The sequence below is a fragment of the Microtus oregoni genome, unplaced genomic scaffold, assembly GCF_018167655.1.
Source record: "Microtus oregoni isolate MIOR12 unplaced genomic scaffold, Mior012 000021F_ref0000039, whole genome shotgun sequence".
In the NCBI taxonomy this organism is placed as follows: Eukaryota; Metazoa; Chordata; class Mammalia; order Rodentia; family Cricetidae; genus Microtus; species Microtus oregoni.
This window is the reverse complement of record NW_024543080.1, coordinates 27,899,622-27,918,689: the sequence shown is the minus strand read 5'-3', so window position 1 is coordinate 27,918,689 and position 19,068 is coordinate 27,899,622. Positions and strand designations below refer to the sequence as shown.

The 19,068-nt window shown below is 45.2% G+C and overlaps 1 protein-coding gene across 13 annotated transcripts in view; it reads right to left on the bottom strand.

The window, feature by feature from the left end:
• Positions 1–19,068, bottom strand: part of Apbb2 (amyloid beta precursor protein binding family B member 2) — a 323,327-nt gene that overhangs the window by 248,891 nt on the left and 55,368 nt on the right. For 12 of the 13 annotated variants that reach the window (XM_041671183.1, XM_041671186.1, XM_041671184.1 and 9 more), the window contains exon 2: positions 1,181–1,336. The gene's annotated coding sequence lies outside the window, so the exon portion shown is untranslated. Of the gene's footprint in view, positions 1–1,165; positions 1,337–19,068 lie in introns of all 13 variants that reach the window. The other variant, XM_041671177.1, reaches the window with a different exon arrangement.

The window sequence follows — 19,068 nt, the reverse complement described above, 5'->3', positions numbered from 1 at the left end:
TGTTAGAATGCATGCATGCCTATGTGTATCTGTGCATGTATGTGTATATATGTATATATGTGTGTACAGGTATATGTGGATATATGCATATGCTATTCTAGGAATACTTGTATGTGTATATGGATTTCTGTGTACATATATGTTCATACCTATGCATGTATGTTCATATGTGTGGATATTCATGATATCCATCCTCCCCAACTTCTGCTCCTCCCTGTATCTTTCTGATTTCTCTAATCAACTTATTGCTCCTAAAGTTGCCTCCAGCAGCTCCAGCTGAGCAAACTCATAAGCAGAAAAGAGTTCTTTTCAATACTTTTCAGTGACTGTACTGAGGCCTCCAAACCCTGATCATTGTGACCATGACTGGACAGGCCTAAGTCACATGCCCAGCGTGAGTCAGTGAGTCCTCTCCTCCAGAGGCTAACAGTGTGGCCTGGGGGGGGGGGGTAATACCCTGAGGGAAAAGATTCATTAAGGATGCAGGGCGAGCAAGGCCAAGCCAGGCGCTCAGACTGCTGGATCCTCCTTCCTAGTGACAAGTTTTCATCGTTCACACAGAGTACCCCACCACTGAGTACTGTCCCTGGACATGCATGCCTCAGAAAGAATCCTACTTTGTTTCATTCTGATACACAGAACTATGATCACACATTCATCTAAATGCTACTGTTTTGGGGGCATTTCCTTTCTATACGATCATCTTAATGTCAAATGTACAAATTACTAAAACTGAATGGGTCAGTAGTTTTTGTTGGGGCAGAAAAGCAAGTATTACAATTTTGTCAGACAGTGTGAACAGTCAAGGACCCCAGGAGAAACGAGCCACCCTTCCAAGTATGAACCTGGATAAGTTATATAGCCTCGAATGAGGACGCAGTTTTCTTCCTATTACAAACCCAAGAGTAGTGGGGCCGATTTGGGTGGCCTCTGCTCATGTCTGTACTGAAGATCTTCCTCTATGTGAGGGAGAAAAGGAAGAAGAAAGAGGATGAATGAGACAAAAGGACAGAAAAGGAAAGAAAACAACACACTATGTGGAGAAAGCAATCAGGATGCCTCGCTGACATGGATCTGGGAATCTCTCAATTAACGGGTGATGACCATTTAGGATTGGCTCCAAATACTAGAAAAAGAACAGAACCACATTCCCAGCCAGACCCACCTCTCTAACACCAACCTGGGAGCACTTGAGTCGGCGTCCTAGTCAGCTTTTCACAGGGGCTTTCGTTTATGGATTTTCCATCCAGCAAAGGTCTCTAGTCCAGGGCTGGGCAGATCCGACCACAGCATGCTGGGATAGAGAGCACAGCAGCTCCCCCACAGACGCTCCAACCTGGAGGGGCAAAGGCAGGGAGCCATTACTAGGTCTGATATTCTCATTCATATACATTCTCCCTCTCTCTTCCTCTCTCTCTCTCCGCCATAACCCAAGCAAGACCTTCCAAAGGGTTAAAATCCTCAATGAACAGAAGCCACTCTTGTAGGTACGCTAAACACAAGCTGGGCCTACTGTGGTGAAGGCTGCAGCATTGACTCATTCCTGAGAAGGGTCTCTGACCGGTGATGCCCTCTGTCTGTGGAAAGTTTTCAAGCCAGATGTTTTAATTAACCACGGAAAGTACAAGCTACAACTAAAATTTCATGAACACACTGATCTGCCCCATGGAAAACCACAAGAATGTTCTGGCAGGACCAAGTCTGAATTCTTGGGACACAGCGGCCTGGAGTCATTCCCCTTAGGAACTCAAACAGAAAATTAACTTGCTCAATATGTTTCAAAAAAAGCAAAATGAAACCCAGATTTAATCTCAATCAAACACGAAAAACATTTCAGAACTTCAAAGAACACCACAAAGACACCAAAGTAGAAACCACAAAGCAAGCTTTGTGTCCTTTAGTAATCAGAATGTATTTTCATTGCCGTGTGAATAGTGCCACAATTTTATGAGCTGAACAACAAAAGAGAAACTAAACATCTTTTGTTTCCTAATAGGGGAAATTATATACAAAACCAATCCTCAATAAATAAGCTATAAGTATTATCAAATGTATATTGTACCCATAAGTATTACCAAATGTATACTGTATTCATAAATATTACCAAATGTATACTATATCCAAATGTACATAGTATCCTTAAGTATTATCAAATATATACTGTATCCATAAATAATATCAAATGTATACTTTATTCATAAATATTATCAAATATATACTGTGTCCATAAATATTGTCAAATGTATACTTTATTCATAAAAATCATTAAATAGACACTGTATCCATAATTATTATCAAATATATATTATATCCATAAATATTACCAAATGTATACTGAATCTCCATAAAAGCAATCTATAACTACTCAACCACTACAGAGCCACACCTTAGTGCCAGTGATCAAAGACACTCAGACAGTTGGTATTAAAATAACTGATGCAGAATAATATCGGGGCCAACAATTTCCGCTCCCAAAAAGCAAATGAGGCAATCTTCTGACAGCAATTCTTGAGCAGTAAGAGCTAAGAGACTAAGAAGTCTTCACATGTTAGCGTTAATTATACTAGTAGCTATGACAACATCTATACATTCTAAATACTGAAAGCCTATGCAAGGAGGAGTGGGACCAATGCTATTCTCAGAGATCAGTCTACGATTCTTTTTCTGTAGTCAAAACAGTATCCATCAACCCCTCACAAATATGCCAGAAATAGTATCATATTAATCTCTACCTTCACCTGAAACTTCAGTCCCCAAAACCAAAGAAATCAAGATAATAAATCATATAAGCATGGACTAGCCCATGGATAGTCTAAAGACATCAAACATGAATAATGGCATTTCTAGAATGTATTTCTATTTCCCTTTTGATGCTTTGCAGTTTATATACAATTAACATATACGTTTTCCACAATTATAATTTTTTAGGGTTTCTTTAAGAGTATGAGAATGCAAAACAAGACTGGGATATCTATCTATATTCACCTTCTCTGTAGACTGCCTTTTATCAGAATAAAGGCTAATAAATGAAGGATTATTCACCTGAACTCAGAACAAACTGGTCGTCTCTGATACAAAAATTAAAAATATTCTAAAACCTAAAATGCTTTCAACGCCAACATGGCGCCATAAGTGGAAAATTCCATGATATGAAACTTTGTTTCATGTAGAAAATTCTCCAAAACAATGCATCAATTTGCCTTCAGGGTACATGTATATGGTGCCATGAGACAGAGATTAAATTTTTGTTTATACTTGGATCTTACCCTCAAGATATCTCATTATATAAATATCTCAAAATCAGCACAAAAAAAGATATCTGAAAGACTCCTGGTCCCATGCAGCCCACGGAAGGGTATCACTGTGCAGCTCTTCACTCAGAAATTAAAAACCCCAGTGTGCAGTAACACTTCAGGCTGACAAACAATACTGTCCTAGAAACGTTTCTTGCTCTGTTCCACAAAGTTACCACAGATAGAAAATTCTACCCAAATTTTGTTCTCCGTAGCCTGCCACATGCCCATCCCTTAATTAAAAGCCCCTCCTAGGAAGAGTTAACAGTTTCACAGTACCAAGGTCTTTAGCCACCCTGGAGGCTCTAAGCATCCCAAGAAACAAAGGGCGCAGTGGCAGAATCTTAATCCTAGGGGCCTTGGTCATTGCACCCAGAGAGCCCATGTCCAGAGAGAAGAGAGCCCATGTCCAGAGAGGTCAAATGCTTTTCCTCAGCTATACTCCAAGGAAGCCGGCATCTGAGTCTAGCTCACTCTGGGTGCCTCAACTCTGACCCTGTACAAAGCTCCTTCTACCATTGAGATACCTCAGCATTCACCCTCAGAAGTAACACATGTATGAGTCACACACACCTGCTAAATCTGTATCAGCAAAATCAGAACAGACAGGAATTTGTTCCACTGAAACCGAAATTCAGGCAGGAAGAAACGAGAAGACTCGACTCCAGGCTTTAAAAACCACAGCTCTGCTCACAGTGCTCTCAGAGAGGGAACAATGGCTGTACTGTGCACTGGCCGCAGGTGTCCTCAACAGAAACTGCTTGTCAAGCTGAGAGCTCTCTGGCCTCGTGGATAACAGCGTAATTCCGCCCAGTTCAAAGCAAGACGAGAGGTTTTCAACAAGATAAAACTATGCTGCATGACACTACCTGCAAGAGACAGGAAAGACGCATGCTCGCCCGTTTTAGACATCCGTGATTCGTGGTACCACGTCCTGAGGTGTATCTCTAAAATCATATCGGTCTTCAGGGAAAGACATTAGCAGGTTGGGAAAGGGGGAGGGAACACGTCTGTATAAACGAAAATAACAGAATGATCTCTGCGGTCTCACAGAAGGAGTAGCTTTTCCTTTCCTCCAGAATTATTTCTCTGAAACAGGACCGCCTGTGCTCCTGCTAGCTGCCCACCTACAAGGTCCACTACACATGCAGCGGCTGCATGAGAGTCTCACCAATGTGACTGGCCTGAAGAGCAAGGGGGCAGGCAGATGGCAATGACCAACTAAGAACCGCTCACCGAAAGGCCTATAATGAGGCCTTCCCAGCATCCTCTCCCCACTGTGTCACAGGATAACAAAGGCCTCAACTGTGAGTGAGCCGCACCAGGGATGATGTGGCCCAGCTTTGTCACAGCCCAGCAAAGCACAATGAGTCTCCCTTCACTGGGAAGCCAGCGGGGTGGGGAGCTTTCTACCCCAAACTGCTCTTAACATCTCCACCATCCATGTCCATGGCTGCACCTAAAGAGGATACAGTGGGGACCATTAGCTGTTTCCTCACTGCCTCAGTTCTAATGCTAACGTCCAATGTCCACACAAGCAAAAGGACTGAAACGCTTGCTGATGTTTTCCAGCGACACCAGAGCTCTGTGACAAGTCACATTCCAGTGATGTCCTACAGTCATTTGTCAGAGATGACACCGTTTAAAGTTAGCAGTCTGGTCAGAACTGACCTAGCAACCACAAACTGCACAGAATCGTGGTTGACGCTGGCGTTAGCAAATGATCTTTCTCAGCAGATGACTAAGGAAAATGAGAAGGGTGTGAGATAAGGCGCCGCGAATGCTTGCGGTCTTGGTTGTGTGTTGTTTGGTTTAGGGGCTGCAGCTAGCAGGCTTTGATGAAATGTGCACCCAGGAAGTGCTACCCTCTGAGGGCCTGGATGTTTGACCAGTATTTGTCTCTTCCTTGCCTCGTGTTCCATGGAAGATTTCTGCTTCGTGGGCCAGATTCCAGAAATGTCAGCAGAGCCAATTTATCACTGAGAAATTTCTATCTCAAAATGACCAGGCACAGAAGACCAGGAAGAATAGCTGGAGAACAGTCCTCTCGGAGCTGCGAGAGTTTGATTTCATGAACTCAGACTGTGACCTTGGGTGATTGGCTCACTTGACGAGCAAGTCTGATTCAAATCCCCAGCATCAGGCCAGGCGGTGGTGGCGCACGCCTTTAATCCCAGCACTCGGGAGGCAGAGGCAGGCGGATCTCTGTGAGTTCGAGGCCAGCCTGGTCTACAAGAGCTAGTTCCAGGACTGGAACCAAAAAGCTATGGAGAAACCCTGTCTCGGAAATAAAAAAAAAAATCAAATCTGCGGAAAGGCTACTTGTGGCCATGTTCATCACAGTCACAGTGCTGTGCGGGACAAAGACAGGATGGACGCCACCAATCTAGCTCCAGGTTCAGCTAGAGAATGATACAGCAGGGTACCCAGTCTCTTTCTCTGGCCTCTGCATGAATAAAGGGAAACGTGTACATACACCACACACGCACAGACACTCTAAACAAATAGAACAATTTAGGTTATCGGTATTGATAATTTACATTTTCAATATAGGGAAAGAATAAAAGCTGTTTGAAAGCAGGACTAGTTTAAATCCCTGCCATTATCATATTATCACAGGTTCTTACCACAGGTAACCCAGGGGACTACTGTGCACGCTCCACACTGGCACCCAGCAGGGCGTGTGGTCAGTGATGAAGACATGCTATTTGGAAGACGCTTCATGTAGAACTCTCTCTGCCATAGTTTAAAATAAAGAGGGTCTGGACTAGAGAACGCAGAGGGAAACTTCTGTTAACTACTGCTCTGAGGCTGTTTGGGAAGGGGTGCAGAAATCAACAGAGTTAGAGCTTGTAATTCAAGCTCTGCTACATAGAACCCAAGACTTCTGAGAGAACTAACTTGGCCTCCCTCATCCTTGGTTGCATTGTTCCTCAGACCAGGAAGATGCTATCAGCCAGCCAGGCTCTTGAAGGCACCAATTACTGGGACCAATTAGGAAGGCATTGTGGAATCTGTAAAGCACCATGACAACCAGCAACCAGCAGCAGCTACAAGGCTGACAGAGATGGGGCTGTGGAGACAACCGCAAGCTCAGAACATATATGCAGCTCCTTCTGAGGAGAATACAACCTTCCAAGAAAGATGAGCCTATCTGTACAACAGAGGCACAACTGATATGCAGTAACTAACTGTTCTCTGATTAAACTTGAGGCCCACACCAGAGAAGAGGAGCCATGCCTGGTACTATAAAACTAGCCAAAAGCTCCTGGCTAGGAAAGTATTGGCCCTGGTGGCTAACGCGCTACTCTGAAGCTAACTTGACAGAGCACCTAAATATTTCTCTTTACACTATAGACTCATGCTTTTCTCACAGCTCTCTGCAAGGCACTACCGACTCTGGCTGCCCAAGGTGCTGAGAATACGCGGCAGCTGAACGCTCAGCTATACACAGGACAGTGCACCTCCACCTTTAAGGAAGGCTCGGGAAACACAGCAGGGTTGGAAAGAATGTAAAAGCCAGAAGAAAGGGAGGAAGATGTAAAATGCTACCTTCTGGGCATGGCACAGCCATTGCAATTGCAAACCCTGAGAAACTGTAGTAACCTGCACTGGGCCAGTACAAGCCTGGCCTGGTCAACAATCAGTCACAGGTGGGGGAGGGGGCTCTTGGGGGCTCTGCCCCTTACTGCTGAACTACTGGCTACTGGAAAATTCTGGGAGAGAGAAGTCACTGTTTCCAGTGTGCACCTGCTCACGAGCCTACCATATTCCGATGTATACTCTCAAGTCCATGGTCACACCGGTGGCCCTGGTGAAACCCAGAAAGTCACAAATGAAAGCAAAAAAAAAAAAAGATATGAATGTGGGAAAGGGGTTAGAGGGAGAAGGAACTGACATGGGTGAGTGGGACATGGGGGACAGTAGGGAGAAAGCAGGCAAAATGTGCTCTGTGCATGAATGAAATAAAAAAACAAATGCATTACAAGGGAAGGAGGCAGTGATCTATGAGGAGACCCAGGAGCTGCAGTGGCTGCAGGCAGTCTCGAATCAGCGACCAGACAAACATCAGATCTTGTCAGATTTACAAGTCCCTGACAACGTTCACCAGCGAAAAGGTGACAGATGTGGTCATTAAGTTTGGGTTGTTTAATTATTGGAAATTTAGTAATTTAGTAATCACTATACCCCAAGTACCGATTTGACAGTGCACATAGCTTCCATCTAATACAGCCAATTTTGCAGTCATTCCTCATCCATATCCCCTGTAAAATACATATCCTAAACATATAGGTGTACCAGGCTTTCTTTTGGCCACCAACCAGCTCCCAAGTCATGTCACAGAGATTTATTAAATATGAATGCTCAGCCTTATCTTATGTTTGTCCCACTAGCTCTTATAACTTAAATTAACCTGTTTCTCTTCATCTACCTTGTGTCTCAAGCCTCTCTACCTTTCTTTCATTCTGTATGTCCTACTCCATGTCTGACTGGCTGGCAACTGCCAGGGTGGCTGACCCTAGGCATCCCTCTTTCTTCCTCCCTCATTTTCTTCTTTCCTCGCATTCTCATGCCTATATTCCTTCTCCTACTTCTTCTCTCTGTCCATTAGCCCTGCCAATCCCTCTACTGCCTAGCTATTGGTCGTTCGGCTTTTTATTAGACCAATCAGGTGTCTTAGGCAGGCAAAGCACTACATCTTTACATTGTTAAACAAATACAATATTAACGAAGGCAACACATCTTTACATAGCTTTTAAACATGCAGCACAAACAAATGTGACACACCTTTGCCCATTTAAAGTAATATTCCACAACACATAGACCCATTTTTATGCTGCTTCAGTTATAATACTGTTTTGTTTGTTTGTTTGTTTTATTGTTGTTGGGTTTCTTTTATTAAGCAAACTCTACAAACAAAAGTGTTAACAGGAAATGTTCTACTTGGTCTGACTGACTGAAGTACACACTTTAGTTCTTGTTTCAATTTCAGGGTACATTTTACAACATACCAGATAGCTGCCAATATGAAAGAGAGAATACAGTGTGTGTGTGTGTGTGTGTGTGTGTGTGTGTGTGTGTGTGTGTGTGTTGGCATGGAGTACAACACTCCTCCACATTCCCTCCTCACCCCCACGGAAAAAGAAAGCATGCTGGAAACTGTCCAACAACAGCCCTAGTTTTAACAAGGGGCATATCAGTTATTTTAGAAGCATTTCCTGCCTCTATTATTTTAAGAGTAAAAAAAATAAATTGAATTATTTATTTTAGAAACTAAACTCAAGTTCAATTTTTAACATGCCAAATGGCTGTCTTAGCAAAGTTTCTATTTTTAAAAATCTGTTTTACTTAATTTAAAAAGGGGGGTCCTGAAACTAGGCTGCCCAAGGCGTAGCCATCCGTGTTGCCCAAAACCTCGATATGCGTTGCACGGAAGAGCTAGTGAAGGAGAAAGAGGAAGATATGGAATGCCCACCCATGTGCTAATATTTAAGGCGAATGTGCCACAAACCCACACACTGAGAGCCAGTGTCGACAGGCACAGTAAGGAAGACAACAAACATCCAACGAAAAGCGACCAAAATGCAGGACAGGGAGACAGCCAGCGTAAGATCACTGGCCTAGCATTTCAATACTCTGGATCTGACTGATCCCCAACACTGAAAAAAGTATGGGGAGAAAAAAGTGACCTGATGGGGGGAGAGTCTTCTGTTTTGTGTTAACGCAGCCCGCCGCTCCATACTACAGTGACCAAGACGCTATTCAAGTCCAGATCCAGGATTCCCAAGACCATAACGCCAGTCTGGCACAGCGGGCAGAGGGCAGAGTCTAGGAATCGGTATTCCTCGCTTACCACACATAACCAAATAATGCATACAACTGTGGGAGCCACCGGTTCAGGGCCTCTAACTGCTGAGGGAGGAAAGGTATTGAAAGGCTCTTACAGTAATAACAGGCAATGTTTGGCTAGGGCTTCTCATTCATTATCCACACACACCCTGTAGTAGGAACCATTACAACACCTATTTTCGAACAAGCAAACTTGAGGCTGGGGTGTGAGATGACTTGACTGATACAAGGCTTTTAAATCAAGGGCCCGGGGTTTCCAAGCAGTCTCGCCATCACCATGTTTTCTTGCTGCTCTGACTGAAAACTCCGAGCGGGCTAAAGGCAGCTTTTCTACTCCACGCTAAAGAAGCCCCATGACTACTCATCGCTGACTTCCAACAATTCTAGTGTAAGATGGTAAAAAGAAATGAAGATTCTACATTAAATCAGATCCTACCTCTATAAAAAATGGAGTCTACCTAGAGCACGCGAATGTATTTAGTCGGGTCTGTAGTTCCTTTCGTTATCTTCCAATTAAAGCGCAGAGATGTGGCTCCGTGGTGGAGTGCCCACCTACTACCCTGAGAGGCTGGGTCGCGGAGGTGGAGGCAGAGAGGAAGACTAGGATGCCAGCGAATCATTCATCATTCCTCAAAGCCTAGCCAGAACATACCATGAAGCCCTCCCAGGTACCTCAGCATAAATGCTTATTGGGGGTTTGCGATTTCAGCGCTTCCCCCACAACGAACACAAGCTGGTGTTTATTTCCAAGATTCAACTATCTTACCTTATCCATCTCTGCAGCACCTGACCACCCCAGCCTGCGCTCAAGCTGCCTGTCCTCCTTCTGGCTCTCCGCTACCGCTACGTGTTCTGCCATGGGTTCCTTCCCACCTGGCCACTAGAATAGGAAAAGGTTCAAGAGTTCATTCTACTCTGTGTCATTTAGTACTGGCTGTCACCCTGAGAGGATGGAAAATAACCCAGAAGGCCAGCCTCTGGGCATGCCTAGGAGGATTTGTTGAGCTTGGGTTAGACCCTCGCCACTCCTGTGGGGGATAACCTAGGTTAGGTTGACTGAAGTGGGGAGACCCACGTTAACTGTGGGCAGCATCGTTTCACAGGCTGTTGTGATGGCGAGGGTTAACCGTCAACGTGACAGACGGCATCAGAATGGTTTGGGAGACAGGGAATTATACTGAATGTGATCCCTGAGGGGTGAAGATGCACTCAGTGTAAGCAGCTATTCCTTGTTGGGATGTGGACTGAATAAATGGAGAAGACAGCCGAGTAGCAACATTCGCTCGTCACTCTGCTTCCCAAAGGATGTGTTAATGGACAGTTCTATCAGGTCCCTCGGCTTTGAACCTTCCCGCCAAGATGGACTGTACTCTCGAACTGTGAGCTCGTAGGCACAATGTGGTAAGCCACCCGTCCGGCCACCATAACTTCTCCACCAAGATAGACCGTATCAGCCAACTGAGAGGCAAAATGAAGCCTTTCTCCCTTGAGTTATTTTCACTGGGTATTTTTTTCATATCAACAAGGAGAGTCACTGAGATCCACACCTCCTCACACTTCATGCCAACCTTCCCAGTGACTTCAGCGGCCAATTGTGCTCTGATGAGTTCTGCCCTCCCATCAGCACACACGCATTCATTCATCCTTCACTAAGATGTCCTGTGCTCCAAACACAACATTCCTAGCTGGACCTCCTTGACATCTGTACATCCTGACAACAACACCTAACTTCTGAGGTTGCTGGGACCCTCAAACCTCTGACCTGTATTACAGCTGTTCCCACAGACGTATTTCTCACATTTTTAACACAGCACTGAGATGTATCTTATGAAAAACTGACTTTTTAAAAATAGTGCTGCTTTTCTTTAATCTATCACGGTGGCCTCAGAAACACTGTCATCCTATAGTCAGTGCATATTAAAGACCACCTCAGTGCATGCATCTCTCCACTGCCCCACAACAGCGCTGTCTGACAGAACACTTTGATGATGAAAATGTACCAAATCAACGCTGATCCTTACAGCAGCCACTGGCCACCTAGACCTTGAAATTGTCACGAATGTGACTAATAAAGTAAATTTTTAAACTTGAATTGTTCTGAAAGAGGTTTAGCGGTTTCTTGCTCAGCATTCCTTTCGGCAGTTCAGCCCTTCTCTGAGCAGTCCCTGCCTTCTCCCTGAAACATAGCCTGAGGTGGTTTGAACAGGGATGGCTCCCCGTGGTCCATAGGGAGTGTCATTATAGGAGGTGTGGCCTTGATGGATGAGGTGTGGCCTTGTTGGAGGAAGTGTGCCACTGTAGAGATGGGCTTTGAGGTCTCACTACGCTCAAGCTACGCCCAGTGTGGCATACAGTTTCCTTCTGCTGCCTGTGGATCAAGATGCAGAACGCTCAGCTCCTTCCCCAGCACCATGTCTGCCTGCACACTGCCATGTCCCACCATGATGATAATGAACTAAACCTCTGAAACTATAAGCCAGCTCCAATTAAATGTTTTCCTTTATAAGAATTGCCCTGGTCATAGTGCCTCTTCACAGAAATAGAACCCTAACTAGACACAGCCCTTTAAGAATTTTCTTAGTAAAGACAAGTGATAATCAAAATTGGGTTGACTGTTTTTCAAAAAGTTTATACCCCACACCCTCCTTTGTTTTTGAATAACAATTCTGACAGCACACAAAAAAAAGCAATAGTAATTTCTTTAAGGTGTTGTCGTTTGCGGTACCGAGGATCAACCTCAAACTTACTTGGTCAAAAATAGGTTTGCATATATGTTCTGATCTTATTAAAATTACCTATGATGATTTTTATTATCAAGGTCAAATAAAAATAGAGGCAGAACTAAAGTCTAAACCACAAATCCTGCTCAGTGAAGGTGCCTGACACAAAGGCAGCTTGGAATACAGAGGATGGAAGGGCGGCTGAGCTTCCCAGGAGCTCAGGTCTGGCACCTCAGCTGTCAGAAACGCAATCATGTTTTCGAGGAGAGCTTTAATTTTAGTCAAACAAAATTATCTGTCATGATAAATTAATGCTAATTTGAATTTTATTGGTTTGCACTCTTGTCTGAATTTACTTTATAAATTTTTCATTTATAGAGTCATAGGCGAGCAAGAAGCATGAAGTTTATATACTTAGTTTTATGTTCAGGAATATTTAAGGTATATCATAACAAAATTATTTATTACCGAGGATTTATGAGATTTTATTACCCCTTTAAAAAGATGCATGAATTACTGAGGTTTAAGGAACATTGGTCTTTATAGACTTGGCCACCTTCGATACATTGGCCAAACTCTCCAAAAGCCAACAGAGAAGCAAACAGAAAGACACAGGCAAGCAATCGTTTGCCGAGCTCCAACCCCTTGCACCCCAATTCTCCAGCTCCATGAGCATATCAGCATGTGGAGGCAGCCTGTCCTCTCTTTCCTCCACCAGAAGCTGTTTCTAATATAAAAGATGACTGGAAAGACGGCCTAGCCCTGTTCCTGCCCCCCCACACACACACACACTTTGACTAATTAATTAAGACAAACGTACCTGGCAACAGCACAACAGATACGTGTCAAACAAACAGTAGTCCTAGGCCCAAGGAAGCTCATTTCCTGATGGGGTTCAATAACCGGGAAAGGAGAGGAACCCAACATTGTTTTATTTTGTTTTTTTCTCAATGAGTACAAGGAGCTTGTAACCATTTTTTAACTCTTCTTATTCTTTACAGACTGCAGTCCCTTCCGCCTCGGAAGGGTTCATTTTAAAGGCCTGCTGCCAAGATGCAACTTTTTGCAACATACTTGCCCTTAGGTCCATACCTTATGCGTCTCTTCTAGCTGGTCCGCCTAACCACAGAGGAAAAGGTCACTGCACTCGCATGCCTCCCTTGCTGCAGAGAGAGGGGCACTTGGCTGTCGGTTGCCTGGAAGACAATCACAGGAACCCACCCAAGCTAATGCTGAATAAGGTTTACAATGAATGGTTTTTGTCTTGGCTAAGATTTATTTTTTTAAAATTAATCAAGGGACAGAGAGGGAGCTCAGTGGGTCAGATGTACTTTGCAAGCATGAAGACCAGAGTTTGATGCCCAGAATCCATGTAAAACTGGTGGTCACGGTGGTTTCCATGTGTAATCCCAGTGTAGGGAAGGCAGACACTGACAGATCTCTAGGCTTCTCTGGCCAGCCAGCCTAACCTAATTGGTGAGCCCCACACCAATGAAAGACCCTGTTTCAAAGAAGGTAAACAGGATACCTCAGGATAACACCCAACGTTCCCTCTGGTCACCACATGTGCACACACGCACATAAACTGGGGGTTAGGGGACAACTGCAAATGAGATGGCTCCAGGGTAAAGATATTTCCCTCGGTGACTGAACCCAAACCCTATAATCCACATATAAGGAGAGAACCAACTCCACAAACCCTGTATGTAATCCGCATATAAGCAGGAGAGAACCAACTCCACAAAGGCGTCCTCTGATGTCCACATGTGTGCCATAGTATGTGTGTGCCCGCTCACACATACTCACACTCATACGCTAACAAAAAAACACTAATCAAGTATAATTTGACATTTTGGCAATAATAAATTGAAAATAACCCTCATGTATAAAACCAACTTACATTTAAATAAATCTTTAATGAAAGTTTCTCAAATTCTAAAACCTAAGGTTAAGATCTGATTTGGAAATTTATTTGGTTTTAATCATAGCTACCTCAAGAGCAGGAGAACGCAATTACTTTCCAGCCCAAAGAGAAAAACAGAATACTCTATTAGTTATAGGAAGGCTGGTGCCCTGAGGTAACTTAGTTCAGTAATTCCCAAACCCTGGTTCAGGGTGGGTGAGCAAACAAGGGAGGCGCTGCCAGTCTGGGGTGGTTTGAAAGAAAATGGCTCCCAACGGGAGGAAGTACGCCACTGTGGAGGCGGGCTTTGAGCAATGATATAAGCTCAAACCATGCCCTGTGAGACAGTTCACTCCTGCTGCCTGTACAAGACCAAGAACTTTCAGCTAACCCTCCAGCACCACGTCTGCCTGCACACGGCCATGTCCCACCATGATGATAATGGACTATGCCTCTGAACTGCAAGCGAGCCCCAATGAAATAAATGTTTTCCTTTATAAGAGTTGCCATGATCATGGCGTCTCTTCACAGCAATAAAAACCATAACTAGGGCACAGTCTAAAGACTGCTTGATGGGTAAATCTGATCAAAATGTTATTTTTTTAAAGTGGGACAGTTTTGTTCAATTTCTACCTAGTCTTCTTTTAAGCTGAAACAGAAAAAAAGAGCAAGACAGTCCACCAGACAATATGCCTGAACAAAACCTTCTAGAGACAGTTACAGTGTTGGTATTCAAGCACATAGAAAGGGGGCATTCCCAAAATAACATTCATAAATTCCGGCCTAATAAACTATTCTGAGAGTTGTGACTAAGAATGCTCCAAAACAACTCAACACAGAAATGGAGACATCACCCCATAAACAGATGAAATCTCAGAGGCTTGCCCCTGTGACACACCTCCTCCAATGGGGCCACACCTCCTCATCCTCCTAAAGCAGTCCCAACGGGGACCAAGCATTGAAACACATGAGCCTACGGAAGCCATTCTCATTCAGCCCACCACCACAGAGACCCACGCTGAAGTTCCGTCCACAGTATCGCGCTGCAGACACACTAAGTAGTCTCTGTGGCTTGTTGAAGAGAGCAGCTGAGCTACAGGGGCATCGGCACGTCTGGGAAGCTTCTCCTAATGTTACATGTACAGATGGGCTGTCTGGTCTGGAGTCCAGAATATGTATATTCAAAAAGCAATGTACTCTAACGACCAAATGGAGATTTAAAGGGGAAAAAAAACTACACAGAAGCAAGTCGGAACTCTTCAAGACAAGCTTTCACAAGAGAGAGGAGAGGCATCTTTATCGTCCATAAAGATGCCTTTCACAACCTGTATGCTGCTGTCTGAAATTCCTTTCGCATCAGCTTCCCACAACACAACCCAGAACCGTACGCTGTGCAAGAAAGGACCGAGACTGGGCATCTACGGTGTGCAGGGTCCTTTATGCATCTTCCCTGCTCCCCACGGTTGTCCCCTCCCACAGCCACTTCCTCCCATAGCTACTATATACACAGAGGAAGAGAGACTCCCCCACAGAGCGGATTCCATCCCAGGTGGGTCTGCCCTGGTCCGTGACACAGGGTCAAGAGCCCTGGGCATGGCTCCTCACCGAGGGCAATGGAGGTGAGTGGAGGAATTAGTGCACGCCTCCCAGGCCGCCCCCTCTCAGTGCTGAAGCAGTGACAGAGTTTTAAGAAACAGGAGGGGGCCTGCCGCTCCCCTTCCTTGCCTTCCCAAGGCAGAATCTTAGGGCCAGTCTCCAGGCTACCATAACAGTGACTATGTACAAGACAGATGTGGGCCTTAGATCATCGCCACCACCCCAGCCTCCTCCACACTCCCATAAATGAAAAGAAGAAAGGGTGAAGAATTGAGAATTCACAAAAAATTTCAGGTCAGAATAATCAACGTTGAAAATGCTTCCTTACGATGAAGTTCGACGATCACAATATACACAGTGTAAGTAATAGTAACTAAGCTTGCTTAAATTGGTGTCAAAAACACATCATTTCACAGTCCCCAAGAAATCGATGCTAAAATTCCCATTTTTTTTTTAATTCAAAAAACTGAAGTGGGAGAAGATAAAAATAACTCTCCCAGTGCTTAGGAATGAAAGTAAAAACCTAGGATTCAGTGTACCCGTTCACACATCCCACCTGGGTCTAATAATCACCACTTAACCTATCAAGTCCGGGAGAGAGAGGACTTCCCCTTATTAGGAATTCTCCTGAGCTGTAAAATGCCTCTGAGTCACAAAAGAAGCAAGGGGGATATAGAAATTCTTCACTGGAGCTCCAAGTCTGGAATAAATAAGAGAAGCCTGTAAACTGATTTCCAGCTTAATGAATAGAAAATAAACAGAAGCCAGCAAAGAAAATGGAATCAAGACAGCACATTAAAGGGGAGAGCAATTGGCTTAAGTGTGGACCTTGGTGAAAGCAACCACAGGATGCTGCTCAGCGTGGGGAAATGCTACCAGGAAACTCCCAGGGTGAAAGCCAAGGCCGGCAGGTGATGCAGTGTAGGCATACAATAGAAGGGTGACAGGCTGCTATGAGGAATGGCAGGGAGGGCCTCACAGGTGCTGCCAGCCTGGCCAAGAAGCTCACCAGGCCTTGGAGAGGAAATGACAGCAGCTGCTGGTTAAGGGATTAGTCAGAGTGCTGAGGAACACCAAGCATGCTCCCATTTCCTCCGCCTGCAAGGGCATCACAGGCTTTCCTTAACGGAGGGTTGACTCTGCCCATGGCGGATAAACCAGAGCATGTCTCTCCACGGAGCACACTCAAGCCAGCAAGCAGGATGCCAAAGTAAGACTCCAGAAGCTGAATATGGCAGCAGAAAGTGCCTGTAGTCAGGAGAGCAGGGTTCCAGGCAGAGCTCCACCCACAGTGCCCTGGCCAGACAAGCCCTCCTGTGACTCAGAAGAGTGAGCACTCAAGAGAAGGGTGGGGCAGATGGCTACTTCTGCTGCCAGTCGCTTCTCTGCTGCCCTGGTCCTCTTCTCTTAACAAAGGACAGCAATTTCCATTACGGCCCTATCCTGGAGGAAGGGGAGGAAAAAGGGAAGAAGGGACAGAGGAGATTGAGGGGAGAAACTAAACGTGATGGGTGTACTGAACCTTCAGTAAGTACTGCAAGACCTGGAAACCCAAGCTACTAACAAGAGTCATAGAGCCAAGGCAGCTGTTACTACACGGAGGGGGTTGTCCAGTGGCGCATCTGTGCTTAGGGGCTTGAACTTGCCCTCCTAGACCCGAATTCTGTCACTTAATGCATGAGAAGCATCAACTAAGGGTTAAGATGGCCCAGCCAAACTGCGATGGAATGTTTCTTTGCTCTGCTTGAAATTCTATCAGCTCACACCGATAGTCTGGATCACTGAAGGCTCTGCTCTCCTGTACACAGGGAGGGCAACAGGCTCAGAATTAGAACCTGAGTGACATCAAGACCTTCACGGATATCCCCACTTGATTGTGATTAGGAGATGGCTCTGTGGCTAAGAGCACTGGTTGCTTTTCCAGAGTACCCCAGTTCAATACCCAGCACCCACATGGCAGCTCACAACTGTGTATAACTCCAGTTCCAGGGGAGCTGACACTTTCATAGACACACATGCAAGCAAAACACCAATGCACATAAAATAAGAATAAAACGTTTTTAAACATCCATTCATTTAAAAAAGAAGCCCTCTAAAGGGGCACAAATAGTAGACACACACATATTCCAACTTCGGCAATTATCAACTGGAGGCAAAATCTACTTAAACTGCCTGCATACACTCACCCGCACTCAGGGGGCAAGAACAGGCGTAGGAGATCAACGGGAGCCTCTGCTGAATTGAAACTCTTAGGGAGGCCAGAACTACATAAGAAAGCTATGCCATCAATAAATAAATGAAATTGAATGAATGAATGAAAAGGAGGAAGAGAAGGAGAGAGAAAAATGAAATGTTTATTTTGACTGACAATTTTAGAGATGCCAGCTGAGGAGGCACCAGGCACCGTGACCTCATTACCGGGCCTGTTTCTGGGCAGCACTTTGCATCCGAAGCACAAGGTGGGTAAAACTGCTCACTTTGTGGCCAAGAACTAAAATAGAGCAGCAAGGAGAACACTGGGTCCTAACCACCCATGACCTAACGACATGCCCACACTAGGCTCATTTCTTAAATCAGGCACCGCTGCCCAGTACCCCGACGGGGAGACCAGGCCTTGAGCACACAGGCAGGCTCCCAACTGTTTCGATGGGATCCTGTGCAGCACCACAGCCCTGACACTGTCACACCTGCAAAAATGGGCGATAACTTCTGATCGGTGCTGACGCTTCTTCGTCTCTTACTGTGCTTTGATTTCCCCCGAGGTTTGTGAACTCCTTGTGTTCATTTCCCTAACTCTCCTTTTCCGTTTAGCCACATATTCACTAGAATCGGGGTCAATGGCCCTGCAGGCATTTCCCAGTCTGGATATCCTGCCGAGCCCTCGGTGTTCTCACCCTGTGTGGCACCAAGGAAGCACCTTGAGCTCTGTCTCTCGCTCCACACAGACACCGACGCGCCCCAAAAAAATAAACCCTAAGTTCCACTTACGTGCTGATTTAATTCAGCGACTGCCCACTGAACACCTCTAAGGGCCAGGTTCCCGTCCCAAGGTGAATGAGGCAGGATCCAAGGAGAACAACAATTCTGGTACAAGAGATGAGAACTATCTGAGAAGGTCCTCAAAGAATTTTCTGGATGAGGAGGGACCTAAGCTAGACTTTGAAAATGATGATTTGGGCCCACAAGTGTAACAGCATACAGGATGGCTCACAACGATGCTAAGGACGGAATGCCTCCAGCATACTTAAAATTGACGGCAACGCTGATAGGCAAAAGATTGCACCTGAAAAGCGCATGGCCAGGAAAGACTGAATATCCGCTGAGGGATCTGGGAACCACCCCACACCTGAGCCACACTCAGTCTGCACGACAATCTCAGCAGCAAGTGAAAAGGATGCAGTTTGGATCACAATTACCTGTCTGATTGCCACCCCCACCCCAGCTAAGCCAATGGGAGGGGCCAAAGAGAGAAGGACCTGACAGCGTCAGCTGAGTACCTGAAGCCAGAGGGCAAGAGGGGTAAAGCCACTGAGCTGGTTTTCAGCTTTGTGTACAAAGAAATGATTTTCTTAAGAAAAGATCGGTAATTGCCAGAGCGCAGACTACGGTTTGACCACATCTCCAGAGTTCCCTTGTGTGAAGTTCACCCCGATGCAACAGTGTTGGGAGGCAAGGATTTCCCTGAGCCCTTGCATATTTCGGATGT